This window comes from Camellia sinensis, chromosome 10 (genome assembly GCF_055761805.1).
Source record: "Camellia sinensis isolate YWXY chromosome 10, ASM5576180v1, whole genome shotgun sequence".
In the NCBI taxonomy this organism is placed as follows: domain Eukaryota; kingdom Viridiplantae; phylum Streptophyta; class Magnoliopsida; order Ericales; family Theaceae; genus Camellia; species Camellia sinensis.
In genome coordinates, this window is record NC_138970.1 from 117,473,127 (window position 1) to 117,488,855 (window position 15,729).

Here is a 15,729-nt window from a genome sequence, read left to right on the forward strand (position 1 = left end):
GCATCGCATCATATTACATAACAATGTAATTGAATTGGAAAGTGAACATGCATGTGCTGCCGGGTCAGGTAGATCGACGTAACAAATTAACTCAATAAGCAAAAATGAGACCTTAACAGGTTTACAACTCGATAAGCAAAATTGCGACAACTTGGTAATCAAATGAGTAACAACTCAATAAACAAATGAATAACAACTTGATAAGCAAATGAGTGACAACTCGATAAGCAAAATGAGTAACAACTCGATAAGCAAATGAGCGACAACTCGGTAAACAAATGAGCGACAACTCGATAAACAAATGAGCAACAACTCGATAAGCAAATTGAAGCAATACAAGTGTGACTTTGTAAAATCAACACCGGAAGGCACTGGAAATGGAACTAATCACAAGTTCTCAATATGTTCAACATATAGAGTGTTTGTTTCGAACACACAATTCGTAACACAGTACTCTGTTCGTTTTGGTCATACGGCCCATGCAGGACACTGTTGATTCTGAATACGCAGCCCATTCTGAATATTTCTTATTCTGAACTCACAGCCCATAACACAGCATTTGGTTTATTCGGCATACAGCTAATTCTGAACAAGCAGTTCGATCCGAACAGACGGGATGCAAAGATGGGATTGGCGGAAGTTGAAACATACTCAGATGCTCCAAATGTGGGAGAACAAACGTGGAGAATGGCACAGCATTCTGAGCACAAAGCGACTCATTTTGAAAATCGAGAAATGAGTTCTCAATCGGGTATTGTGCCTATGACTAAACACAGCGAAAGAAGACTCAATAACAGAAAACAAAAGGTATACAACCTAAAGACAAACACAGATACCTGAAACGACTCAAGATAAGAATCGAGACAAACAAAAGACACGACACTCAGATGTGTTACAAAAGCGAGAGGCCAGTTTCTCCGGGTATTGTTTCCCACCCTTTCTCATTTATGATTCTCACATCACTCTGGCACTCAATCTCTGTTTTTCTTGAAAAAGCCTTTTTCCTCACTTTTTCTCTCAACGCACATCTCTCTATTCTTCAATCTCTCATTTTCTTATCCCTCCCCTGGGTGGTTTGATGGATAAACAAAAAGTTGTGGGTTCATGCCCGACACTATCAGCTCGCGGCTATTTCCTTCAGTGACATTTAGTCGATGCCCCAGATAAAGGAGTGGAGTATCTTGATCCACTCGAGTTTGTGCTTCGCACTTGACTTGATACCTCGTTACTCGGAGGATGTTGAGAGCTTTTGGCCCTTTGTTGTTAGCTCCAACTGTGCGCTTTTTTTATAGGGGAATTTAGGAAACCCTGACTCGGTGCCAAAGGCCACGTGTCCATCATCACCAAAGTTGCCTCGGCTCAGGAGCTTGGGTACGATTGGGGAAGGTCAGCTATGAGCACCCCCTCTCGCTAATCCGAAGATCGGCCTCTACTAACCATGATATCCAGTTTTGAAAACGTTATGTGTTCTTATTCTATTTATTAGCCTAGAATTACTATGTTAGACCAAATCGCCTAAATTGGAACAAAACATTGCATGTTTGTTTTGAAGATGGTTTGCTACTCGTAAGTAGGCTGAAATGCAGATTTTGCCACCCTCAAGTGGGCTTTAGAAAAGATGGTTTTGCCACTATCTAGTGGGCTTAAAACTCACAGTTTTAATGCATTATCCCAATTTAGTTAATTCAACCTCCACCCACAGGCACTCAAGCAGTTATATCACATAAGCAGCCAGCCTCATGGTAATCATGCTGTTATGGCAACACTCACACGCATGCGGTATACTAAAGCAATAAATGCTTACCTAGTACTCCGAGTCAAAACAAAAGCTAGTTAGTAATCAATGCATGATCCTAGCTCATGTTAAGATGGATAATGCAACACATACAAGATGCAACTACAATAGGCTCGGCTATTCTAAGATGGCATGTGATGATGCTACAACTAACATGTATTCAATCTTGGAATTGAAATACAAATGCAGTTAGTATGATGCGCCGAGCCCGGTGCATGCAAGACGAATGTATGGATGCACGCATGCATAGCATAAGGTATGCTAATTTAAATATGCCCTAGTCTACCATCATAAGGGGGTAAATAAAAGGGAGAAAGAAGTGGGGGTTGGAAGACAAGCACACACGTACCCACACTTATTACAAATTCACCGTCGTTCGGAGGGACCAAAAGAATAATACAAATTAATTAACCTACAAGCTCATTAATTATTACAGACCACCTAATTAATTAAGCAAATTAACTAAGCTAAGAAAGCAGTAAAGGCCTCGGGAAGAGGATCCAATGCGCGCGTGCTCGGGTTTGCTCGGAAATCTAACGCCATGCACAAGTTTGCCTCTACTTTGACTGTTTTGCTTCTCTGAAAATTGCACAACTCCCAAGGTTGCTTCTCTGAGTGTTGTAGAACACCACCGGCTGAGTGGGATCATCCCCGGCCATTTTGAAGTGGTCATCGACCATCAATTGAACTCTCGGCCAAACCTGTTTTGCCGGTCGGCACCCAACAATGCCGGCCGGCCAATTCTTCCTGCTGAAACCTGTTTGACAGCAGCAGAGGGCAGGCAAGGCATGACAATGTATTTCAAGCAAATGTATGCACCAACCACACTCCTTATCATGTTTATGACTCAAGGGAGGATGGTACTCGATTCTCGGACCACCAATCGCGCATTTCAATGCGTGATGGCTCAAGAAACCAAGTTGTGCATTTTGATTTCAAATGACATACAAACCAAATAAACACATAAAGCCCAACCTCTATCATACTCAATTCAAGAAGCAAAGCATGCATGGTCTATGCAATGCAACCTAGGCATGGAGGCTAAGTATGTAACATGAACATGAGGGCAAGTATGCAAGTTAGCAAACATGCAAAATGTAATCTTAACCATGCACACATGCAAGGCATGTAACATGTTAGGCAACTTAGCAAGAAATGCATGCCAAATGCAACACCATTTAAACATGCAACAAAATGTCATGAGCCAAGTACCTAAGCATACAAACATGCATGCAAACATGGTTGAATACCTAAGCATATAGAAGCAACTTTCAAGCACACTTAAAAGGGGCAAACATTGGCACATAGCATACATGATAAGCTTTGAAAAACATGTAGAAGATGATGCCAAATCAACCTACCATTGCAAGCAAAGCATGCATCCAAGCCCAAGGACTTAAACTATGGTCAAGTGACACATGAAGCAAATGACCAAAGTGGACCAAAATAGTCCCAAATCATGCCAAAGTGAGCCCCAAAAACCACTTAGATGGCATCTAAATGACCTAATCTTAGAGGCATGCACAATGGTACAAACAAGGAGCATAAGACACAAGCCTTTTAAAGCATTAAAGGGGCGTCAAATGCAAGCATACAAGCATGCTATAAGGACTGAAATGACATAACTAATGGTGCCAAACCATTGAAATGATGCAAATAGAGCATGCTAGAAGGTCCAAGACTCAAAGCCTATAAGCTAGGTTGCATGGTAGTTATACAAAGCAAGCCATGGATGGCCCAAAAAATCAAAAACAGACCTCAAACACACTAAAACATGCATAAACGTTTCACAAAGCTAAGCCAAAATCATGCTAGAAACAAGGCTCAAAGCACAAAGCATGTTAAGGCAATCTCATGGCATTACAAGACAAGTATGCAAGGCATGCATGGTGTGTCTAAACCAACTAAAAACAGAGCTATACCATGATATAATAAGCATAAATATCATTCAAGGCATGGCCAACATGAACCTAAACATGATGCTCACTAAAGAGGCAAAAATGGCCCTTTTCAAGGACAACAAGGAGAGGGGGTGGCCCTCTCCTTCCTAGGACCTCAAGGCACCATCCTCGCCTCTGAAATCCCTCAAGATTTCAGTGGTGAGGAGGCCCAAACACAATGGTCCTGGAGCTCAACCGAAATGGCACAAAACAAAGGCCAAACAAGCCTTAAGAGGGGTCAAACAACCCCAAAGCTTAAAACACCCTTAACAAACTATTTAGAGCACTCAAAAACAAGGCTTTTCTATGTTATATTTTAAGCTCAAAAATAGTTGCAAATATGGCAAAACAAGCTATGAAAACAAGGCTTAAAAGAGGTCAAAGCTTACCCTTGAAGCACAGCAGCAAATCAACAACTTTTGGACCAAGAAAAGGCTTCAAATCACCCTAAAAATCACCTTCAAGGGCCTCAGCTCAAGAAAGGGAGTAGAGAACTAGGTGTTTGTATGCAAAAGTGCAAAGAAAATGCACTTTTGAGCACAAACAAGCCCTAAACCTTAGAGAGAGAGACAAAAAATGTAGAGAGAGAGAGAGAGAGAGATTTTTTTGCTCCTTAGGTTGTATATCTCATCCTCTTCCTCTTGTATATCTCTCTCTCTTTTTGAGAGAGCTTGATTGATATAGAGATATATCAATCTGCAGCTCCTCAGAGTTCCCACGTCCAAGCATGGGCTGGGGTATGGCCTGGATTGACAGTTGCCAGCTATCTATAGAAATATCTGTTGAAAACCACATTTGGCCGGCCGGCCATCAAAGTGGCCGACCGGCAGTCAAATTGGCCGGCCGGCCATCACATTTGGCCGATGGCAACATAACACAGCTGGTGGCCTCAAGCCAAGGCCGGTGGAGTGTGGGGATGTCCCAACGGCCATTCCCTGCCCTCCAAAGCAAAAACACAAGTGTTTGGTGCAAAACCAGACACAAAACGGTCAAGTCGAGAGATCCTGAGGCAAGGCGCGTAGCCGAGGCCTCCGGGAACTCAAGACGAACACAAACATGGATGATCACCGAGTGTTCAAACGGTGACGTCCAAGTCTTGAGGACGGTCAAAAATGGGGTGTCTACACACACTACACATGCAAATTTGGACTTACAGGTTCTTTTGCAATTTGGTTGCGGAGTATTTATATTGAAAACAATGTTTACGTGCTAGAATTGTTTTTGCCCCCAAATTACACTGAAGGTACGGATTCGAAGACTAGTTTGGTGCTGTTATTGACAACAATGAAGCAGCATTGTAAAAGTTTTAAGGTCGTTTCTGAAGAAAAACTAGGAGAAGAGTTGTCTATTGAAGTTCTTGATTTTTCAAAGGATGGTGAACTTTATTCTTATCAAATACCCCAAACTGCAAGATCTCTAAATAGGATGGAGAATGGAGAAGAGATGGTCTTTCTAGATTTATCCATTCAACAATTACTAGAAGTGGATGTTGTAGACACCGGAAACAATGTTGTTAGTAGCACAGAAGAAAACAACATTGTTGTTACTTCTGTACAACAAAATTGCATAACTAACTTATTCCAGAGGCTACAAAGAAAAGCTGGAATTCCAATTAGTTTGGAGGAATGCCACATTAATTGCTTTCAAAAGCCGAGAAGCAGATCTTTTTTTCTTGGTTACATGATTTAAAGTTGCCTGATGGTTATAGCTCCAATATTGCTAATTGTGTTTCATTAGAAGAGTGTAAGCTGATAGGCCTCAAGTCATATGATTGTCACGTCCTGATGCAGGAGTTGTTGTCAGTAGCATTGTGAGGACTTTTACCTCCGGGACAAGTTAATTATGAAATTTTGCTGTAAATAAGTAGCAACAATGTTGTTTTCTTCTGTGCTGTGAACAACATTGTTTCACGTGTCTACAGCATCCACTTATGGTAATTGTTGATTGGATAAATCTAGAAACACCATCTCTTTTCCATTCTCTATCCTATTTAGAGATCTTGCAGTTTGGGGTATTTGATAAGAATAAAGTTCACCATCCTCCAAAAAATCAAGAACTTCAATAGATTACTCTTCTCCTAGTTTTTCTCCAGAAGCGACCTTAAAACTTTTACAATGCTGCTTCACTGTTGTCAATAACGGAACCAAAGTGTAGATGTCCCCGAACTCCCTCGGGAGGGATGAGCTCCCCGTTCCGTTCGATATTGGGCTCACTACAGTTTAGGACTCTAAAATTGTCACGGTTCTAAATCTGAACCAAAGAGTCCAAATCCGGCAAATCGTTTTGAGAAAACAGATTTTGAAAGAAGTGCCAAACATGGACTGCTTTGCCAGATACAGAGTCGCCACCTAAACGTTTTATTTTGGGGAAATTTAGGAAACCCTGACTCGTTTGCCTAAGGCCACGTGTCCGTCATCACCAAAGTTGCCTCGGCTCAGGAACTTGGGTACGATTGGGGAAGGTCACTTCGTGAGCACCCCTGCTCGCCCGATCAAAGATCGGCCTCTACTAGCCATGATATCTATTTTTGAAAACATTATGCGTTCTTATTCCGGTTATTAGCTTAGATTTACTATGTGATGCGCACAACATACAAGTATAGACTGGGTCACCTGAATTGGAACAAAACATTTCATGTTTATTTTTTAAAGTGGTTTGATGGTGCTACCCGCAAGTAGGCTAAGACGTGGATTTGCCACCCTCGGGTGGGCTTAGAAAAACATGATTTTGCCACTATCTAGTGGGCTTAAAACACACATTTGATGAATTGTTCCAATCCAAATAACCCAACTTTCACCCACAGGCATTCAGGCAGTTATATCACATAAGCATATAGCCTCATGGTAAGCATGCTATTCATGGCAGTCACTCACACGCATGCAAGGATGCTAAAACATAAAACTTACCGAGTACTCCAAGCCAAAACAAAAGCTAATTAGAAATCCATGCATGATCCTAATTATACGGAAATGCCTAATGCAACACATGCAAAAATGCAACTATAGCAGGCTCGGCTATTCTAAACATGGCATATGAAATGCTACAGCTAACATGTATTCAACTTGGAATTGAAAATACAATGCAGTTAGTATGATGCGCCGAGCCCGGTGCATGCAAAACAGATGAATGAATGCAAACATGCTACCATACTGTATGCTAATTGAAACATGCCCTAATCTAACCATCATAAGCGGGTAAATAAAAGGGAGAAAGACGTGGGGTTGGAAGACATACATCACACACACGCACACTTATTACAATATTGCCCTCGGGCGGAGGGTCCGAATAAATAATATACAGTCCCAAATAATTACGGTCCAAATAAGTACAAAACCCTAATTAATTCACAAATATGACTAGGAAAGTAAAAAATTGGCATGCAAGCCAGGGACTGCCTCAACTCTGATCCGGATGATGAATGATGCATGTTTGGGTTGCCTTGCGCGGAAATCCATTGTGATGCCCCAATTAGCCTCTGTTTGTAATTGTTCTTGGAATGCGTGCCAAGCTCCGGGGAAGGCTGCTGACTCTTGATTTGCTGTAACAGAGAGCGAGAAAGGGGCATGGCAAAGTATTTTCACATATGTATGCATGACTACCCTTCGGGGAGTGTAGTCCTCGATCCTCGTGCCACCAATCACGCATATCGATGCCTGATGGCCGAGGAGTCGAATTACATGACTCAATATGAAATGAATACACATATAAACACAACAAGACCTAAACTCCATCATGGATAATCCAGAGTGTCGGTGACTGGGAATTGAGACACGTTCCGTCACTCGAAGTACGAAACGTCCCTCGTTTCCCGTGCTCGGGCTAACTCCTATCTGAAGCACAATGCAATATGCATGACATGCATGAATGCAACTAATATACAACCTAGCATGCACAATGCTATGAGATGGCATATACAATGCACGATGTAACAAGGCATACGCAATGCTCTAACATACAACCTAGCATACGCAATGCTATGAATTGAAATGGCATACGCAATGCATAATGGACTTACACTAACACGAGTGGACCTCAGCCACACTCACATTAGTTGCCATATGATGAAAATGAGACAACTTAAAATGCGTGCCCACGTGCACGCGAACCGAGGATCGACCCTAAGGCACCAAATGCCACTCTAACAAGACATGGCCAGGCATGGAATATGGAATACTAGCATGCAAATTTCAATAACAAAATATGATGCAAAACAGCCCCAGAACATGGAAACATGGCACCCGATACATGGAATGAGACCCGAAACATGAAATTAGGTACATGGAATGACCTATGGCTATGCAAAGCATGCTTTATTTGAACACGAAGTGTGAATACAGAATCAAGACAGTCCCAAAACAAGCATATTTACAGTTTTAAGCAAGGCCAAAAAGTGAACACAAATAGGGCTAAGTTAACATGCAAAAATGGCCCCAAAAGAGAGATAATGAAGCAAGTAGCATCTTCTGGCCCTAAATGGCCAAGAGCCCTTCAACAAAGTTGAAGAGGGGCTCAAAATGAAGCACTTTAAAGTTTACAACAAGCCACAAAAACAAACACAAGTATGGCTAAACTATTGTGCAAGAAATGGGCCAAAAGGGAGACAAAGAAGCAAGTGATGGTTGCTGGCCTCAAATAGAGGAGGGCCCTTCAAAAAAGTTGAAGAGGGCCCCAAAACAAGGTGTTTTACAGTTAGTGACCAAACCCAAAACAGTGCACATGCAAGCTTAAAATACTATGCAAAATAAAGCCTAAAAAGAGGTTTAAACACAAAGAGCAAAAAGGGAACTTAAAAAAGCAAAACTCACTTGATAAAACATGAAGAGGGGGTCAAAATAAGGCTATTTACAGTTCGGACCAGAGCCTAAAAATACAAGCACAAGGGGCTAACAAAACATGCAAAAATAAGGCCAAAAGAGGGATAAAGAGGCAAGTGACAAAATGAAGCCTCAAACAGTGAAGATCCCTTCAACAATTTTGAATAAGGGCTCAAAATAAGTCACTTTACAGTTTATAAGCAAGCTCAAAACATTTTACAAATAGGCCTAAAATACTATGCAGGAAAGAGGCATACAAGAGAGGTAAAGAAGCAAGTGTAAAAAGGAAGCTTCAAATAGGGAGAGGCCCTTAAACAAACATGAAAAGGAGCTCAAAATAATGCTATTTTCAGTTAGGGTCGGAGCCCAAATATGCAAGAAAGTATGGCTAATATATTGAGCAAAATAAGGCAAGAAAGAGGGAGGAGAAGACTTACCCTTGAAGACCAAATCTTTGACAACTCTTGGACCAAGTTTGGTGGCTCCTTAGCCCTGGAAAATAGCTCCAAGTGGCTGGAATGGATGGTGGTGGTATGGTGCTAGGTGGTGGTGTAGAAATGGTGTAGAGTTTGGGAGGTTTTGAGGGTTGGAGTGTAGAGAGAGAGAGAGATACAATGCAAGAGCCTTAAAGAAAACTTTCTAACCCTTAAAACTAAAGGGGAGGGGCTGGTTTTATAGGCAAAGGAGTGGAGAAAAGGGGGGGAATTTCAAATTCAAGTTTCCCTCCCAAAAGGCTAAACCTTCGGACATGGGTGAAGTGCAAAACAAAATACATGGCTGGAACGCACTTGGGACAAGGATCATGGCCGGCCAGCTCAAAAGGGAAAAAAAGGCCATTCACCAAATAGGTGGCCGGCCTGCTAGATTTTCTGGCCGGCCTGCTACTTTTCAGAACAAAAAATGGTTCTACCAGAAAGAAAGGTGGCCGGTCGGTGATTGGGAAGTCCAATGGTGGCCATTCAAGTGTCCAAATTGAAGCCCCGGAAGTTATCTTTCCAATGGCGCAAACGTTGCATTAAAACTCATCCTTTGGAAAAAGTTATACTAGTTTCCGTGAAGCCGCGCAGATTCGGTCCTACACAGATCCATGCCGAACTTCTCCTCTCCTTGTTTTCTTCTCTCCTCTCCTCTTTACTTCAACTCCAAACCCCTAAACAAGGTGTTTTGAAAGATTTTTCATAATATTTCATCTCTCCTTCATTCATTTCCACTTTGTCCTCGCTCGGTTTACTGAAAAGCGAGACATTTAACAAAATGCGAGCGTCGGGACATCGTAGAAACTTTATTTCAAAAACGTTTTTGAAAGAGAGGGTTTCAAGGTCTAAAATATTTTGATCAAGATTTTTTTGGTCCAAAAAGGGGTATGAAATTGAGATTTGACTCTCTCTCCTTGCCGAATAAATTGAACCTTTGCCCTGCACATCTTTCAAAACCATCAGTCGCGTCCAAGTCTTAAAGGCAGTCAAAAATGGGGTGTCTACAGTTGCCCCTCTTTGACAGAACTCGGAAGTCAAGAAGTGACGGGAGTGAATGTCAAAGCCTAGAGACGACCCATTTTTGACAAGGCCGAAGACTTTGGACAAACAAACAAAGTACAGACAAATAAATGGTTGCGCCCTCAGGCTGCCTACGTACCCCTTTGCAAGGAATCAAACCAGCGTAGTTCAGGGGCAGGATGCAAAATGATATGCAGAAATATTTTGAAGATTGGACTTATACGCTACGTGAAGCCGGTTTGATAATTGGACTTACACGCTACGCGAAGCCGGACATCACTCACGATCATGCAAAGAGAGCTGTAATGAAGCAATTATGCGAAATAAATGCAACATTTTAAGCGAATGCTAGGCAAGCAAGTAAACTCGAGCCAAACTACACCTCGTGCAGAAAGGATGTAAGAAAATTATGGAATTCTCGCTGCGAATACAGTGTGCATGTGTGATAGATACACAGAGCGAACATGTATAAATGCACTAAGTGAACAAGTATGATAGATACACAAAGCGAGAGTGTGTGATTGATACACAGTGCGAACGCGTGTGATTGATACACAAAAAGGTGAGCACAAAGTGTGATAGATGCACTAAGTGAACAAGTATGATAGATACACAAAGCGGGAGTGTGTGATTGATACACAAAGTAGGCATAGTGTGAGCGTGTGTGATTGATACACAAAGTGGGCAGAGTGAGTGTGTGATAGATACACTATTTGAGCAAAGTGTAATTGATATACAAAGGGTGAAGTGAGCAAAGTATGATGGATACACTAAAGGTGAACACAAAGTGTGACAGATGCACTTAGTAAACAAAGTATGATTGATATACTAAATGTGAACACGAAGTGTGATAGATGCACTTAGTGAACAAGTATGATGGATAAACTAAAAGGGAACACAAAGTGTGATAGATGCACTTAGTGAACAAGTATGATGGATATACTAAAAGCGAACACAAAGTGTGATAGATGCACTATGTGAACAGAGTGTGATTGATACACTAAAAGCGAATACAAAGTGTGATAGATGCACTATGTGAACAGAGTATTATTGATATACTAAATGTGAACACAAAGTGTGATAGATGCACTGTGTGAACAAAGTATGATTGATACACTAAAGGATGAACACAAAGTGTGATAGATCCACTAAGTGAACAGGTGTGATGGATACACTAAAGGATGAACACAAAGTGTGATAGATGCACTAAGTAAACAGGTGTGATGGATACACTAAATGAACACGAAGTGTGATAGATGCTGTAGACACCCCATTTTTGACCGACCTTGAGACTCAGACGTCACCAGTTGAGCACTCGGTGATATTGCATATTGTGCTCGTTCAGAAGTCTCAGAGTCGCGGCCGTGAGCCCTGCCTCCGGACTTCTGAACCCTCTTCTGTGCCTTGCCTCGGTTTGCGAACCAGACTCGGTTTTCTCTGTTTCTTTTCCTGAGGGGAGGGAGAGGTCCCATAGACTATCTCTCAGTGGCCGTGGGCTACATTTTGTGGCCGTAGGCCATTTTGCCCATTTCGGAGCCCGGTTTCCGATTTTTCGGAATCGTTGGCCGTGTGCCTCGGTTCGGGACCGCCTAACCACCTCCGTTTGCTCTGATTTTTGGCATACCTCCTATTTACTCCCTTTTGAGGGACACTGAGGTCTAAGAGACCCACTTCGTGGTTGAATGCCACTTTCGCTGCTTAACAGCCCATTTTCGGGGCCCCGAACTGCGCGTTTTGGCCCTCGAGCATTCGTTTTGCATCGGTTTTCGTTCATTTTTGGCAGGTACCTCTGTTTTATCACCGGGAAGGCCGTAGAAGGGTGGGAGGCCAGCAATTGTTGCAGCAACCAGTTATATATCCTCCGGCGCCCTCCGACGCCCGTTTTTCTCACTTCCGGGCCAATGTTGAACACCCTTGAGCCACTTTCTTGAACTTTCAACCACATATTTGTGATGTACACACATGAGAGGATCCTAACAGTTGGTGTCCGGCCATTATTTCCACCTGACCCTTTTGACCCCCCCCTAAAAATGGCTTGTTGTCCCTCCTGTTTTACAGTTGCCAATTTTGAACCATAGGGTTGTGTTGAGGACACATGGGAGGACCCTAAAAGTTGGTGGCCGGCCAGAAAATCAACTTGACCTTTTTTACCCTTGGCCGGCCGGCCAGGGGAGGTAGCCGGCCGGCCACCTGCAGCTTTGAAAACCAGCCGGCCATGTTCCTTGCAATACACACTTTACAGCTGTATAGCTGTATCCCCTAGAAAATATCTCAATCTGGGGGATATTTTGTGGGGGAAAACTTGCCTCCTTTTCCCCCACCTTTGCCCCTCCTTTGCTCCCTCTTTTTTGTCCATATAACCAGCAGGCAACATTGGTGATAAGGGTTAGAAAAATTGGTCTTCAAGCCTTGATACACAAATCCCCCGCTATCTCTCTCTTTCAAGCAAAAACCTCGAAGTCCTACACCACCATTTCTTCTACACCACCAACCCCCACCCTTCCATCCTCCATTCCAGAAGTTTGAAGGTGTTCTCCAAGGTCTAAGGGTGCTACAAACTCAAGCCAAGAGTTGCTAAAGGCTTGTCTTCAAGGGTGAGTTGCATTTTCCCCTCTTTGGTCCATTTCTTGTATCTTTTGTAAGCCATACATGCTTACTGTTTTGAGCTCCGGCCCTAACTGAAAGTGGCCCTATTTTGAGCTCGTTTTCACTTTTGCTTAAGGGCTCAACCCTGTTTGAGCCCCCCATCTTGCACTTGCTTCAATATCCTTCTTGAATGCCATTTTCTTGCATGATATTTTTAGCTTGTGTATGATCTGTTTTGGAGCATGATGTAAACTGTAAGTAGGCTTATTTTGATCCCCTCTTCAACATTGAAGAAGGGCTCATCCTTTTTTGGGACCTCCATGTACCACTTGTCATTATATCCATCTTTGGTCCCCATTTTTGCATGACTTGGCAGCCCCTTGTGCTTCTGTTTTTGGTCATTTTACAGAGCTATAAAAGGCCTTATTTTGGTCCATTCTTCATGTTTCATTAAGGGCCTTTCATGGTTTGAGGCATCTTTCATACACTTTGTGTTGTATCTCTCTTTTAATCCCCATTTTTGCATGATTTGTTAGCCTATTGTGCTTCTGTTTTTGGTCATTTTACAGAGCTATAAAAGGTCTTATTTTGGCCCATTCTTCATGTTTCATTAAGGGCCTTTCATGATTTGAGGCATCTTTTATACACTTCATGTTATATCTCTCTTTTGGACCTCATTTTGCATAGCATTTTTGACATATTTTCATACTGTTTTGGGTCCAACCCTCAACTTTAAAATGCCTTATTTTTGGTCCCTCATCAGTATTGTAGAAGAGTCTTTTTCTGTTTGGGCTTTGCATCTACCACTTCCTTCTTTGGCCATCTTTTGGCTCATTTCTTGCATGAAAGCTTAGCCATACCTATGTTTGTTTTTGGGCTATTTTCAGAACTGTAAAAGATCATTTTTTGGACCACTCTTCAACTTTGTTGAAGGGCCCTAATCTGTTTGAGGACAACAGCTGTGAGTTGCTTCTTAATCTCATGTTTAGGGCCATTTCTTGCATGCTAGTTTTGCCCTGTTTTTGTTTGCTGTTTGGCCATGCTTTGAACTGAAAAAGTGCTTATTTTGGGGCTGCCTTGCTTCTGTATATTCATTGCATGTCCATATTGTGCATGTTTGGTATAGCAATAGGCCATTTCGGGTGCCAAAATTCATGTTTCGGGACTATTCCATGCATCGGGTATACTTTTGCCTCATTTCGGGGCTGTTTTCCCCCACATTTCAGTGCTGAAATTCCATTAGCATGTCTATATGCCATTTTAGCCATATTGCATTGCGTATGCCACTGCCTCGGTTTGCGTGCCCGCGTGCACGCATTTCGAGGCACTTCATTTTCATCCACCGGCCTCTTATGTGAGTGTGGCTGAGGCTCTCTCATGTTAGTATAATTCCATTAGCATGTCTATATGCCATTTTAGCCATATTGCATTGCGTATGCCATTGCCACGGTTTGCGTGCCCGCGTGCACGCATTTCGAGGCACTTCATTTTCATCCACCGACCTCTTATGTGAGTGTGGCTGAGGCTCTCTCATGTTAGTATAATTCCATTAGCATGTCTATATGCCATTTTAGCTATATTGCAATGCGTATGCCATTGCCTCGGTTTGCGTGCCCGCGTGCACGCATTTCGAGGCACTTCATTTTCATCCACCGGCCTCTTATGTGAGTGTGGCTGAGGCTCTCTCATGTTAGTATAAGTCCATGTTGCATTCTATATGCCATTTTAGCCATACTGCATTGCGTATGCCATTGCCTCGGTTTGCGTGCCCGCGTGCACGCATTTCGAGGCACTTCATTTTCATCCACCGACCTCTTATGTGAGTGTGGCTGAGGCTCTCTCATGTTAGTATAAGTCCATGTTGCAGTCTATATACCATTTTAGCCATATTGCATTGCGTATGCCATTGCCTCGGTTTGCGTGCCCGCGTGCACGCATTTCGAGGCACTTCATTTTCATCCACCGGCCTCTTATGTGAGTGTGGCTGAGGCTCTCTCATGTTAGTATAAGTCCATGTTGCATTCTATATGCCATTTTAGCCATATTGCATTGCGTATGCCATTGCCTTGGTTTACGTGCCCGCGTGCACGCATTTCGAGGCACTTCATTTTCATCCACCAGCCTCTTATGTGAGTGTGGCTGAGGCTCTCTCATGTTAGTATAAGTCCATGTTGCATTCTATATGCCATTTTAGCCATATTGCATTGCGTATGCCATTGCCTCGGTTTGCGTGCTCGTGTGCACGCATTTCGAGGCATCTCATTTTCACAGCATAGTGCACACTAGGTTGTATCTTAGATCGCATTCATGTAGTTCCTCAGTTTGCGTGCTCGTGTGCACGCATTTCGAGGCATCTCATTTTCATAACATTGTGCATGCTAGGCTGTATCTTAGTTGCATTCGCACATGTCATGCATATTGTATTGTGTTCGGAATAGGAGTTAGCCCGGGCGCGGGAAACGAGGTGCGTTTCGTACTCCGAGTGTCGGAACGTGTCTCAATTCCCTAGTCACCAACACTCCGGATCATCCATGATGGAGTTAGGTCTTGTTATGTTTTCATGTGCATTCATCCTATATTGAATTGTGCATTTCGGCTCCTCGGCCATCATGCCTCGGTATGCATGATTGGTGGCACGAGGATCGAGACATGCATATATTTGTGAAAATACATTGCTACGCCCCTTTCCTGCTCTCTGTTGCCGCAAAATGAAGAATCAGTAACTTTTCGGAGCTCGGCACGCTTTCCAAGAATAACTGCTAAACAGAGGCTAATCGGGGCATCCCAGTGGATTTCCGCGCAAGGCAGTCTAAACATATATTATTCATCAGAAGCGAGGCAGTCCCTGGCTTGGATGCCAGTTTTACAGTTTTCTTAGTTAATTTGTAAATTAATTAGGAATTTGTATATTATTTGGACTGTAATATTCTTTTATTCGGGACTGTATTATTTATTCGGACCCTCTGCGCGAGGGCACAACTGTAATAAGTGTGCGTGTGTGTGTTGTATGTCTTCCAACCCCACGTCTTTCTCCCTTTTATTTATCCGCTTATGATGGTTAGATTAGGGCATGTTTCAATTAGCATACAGTATGATAG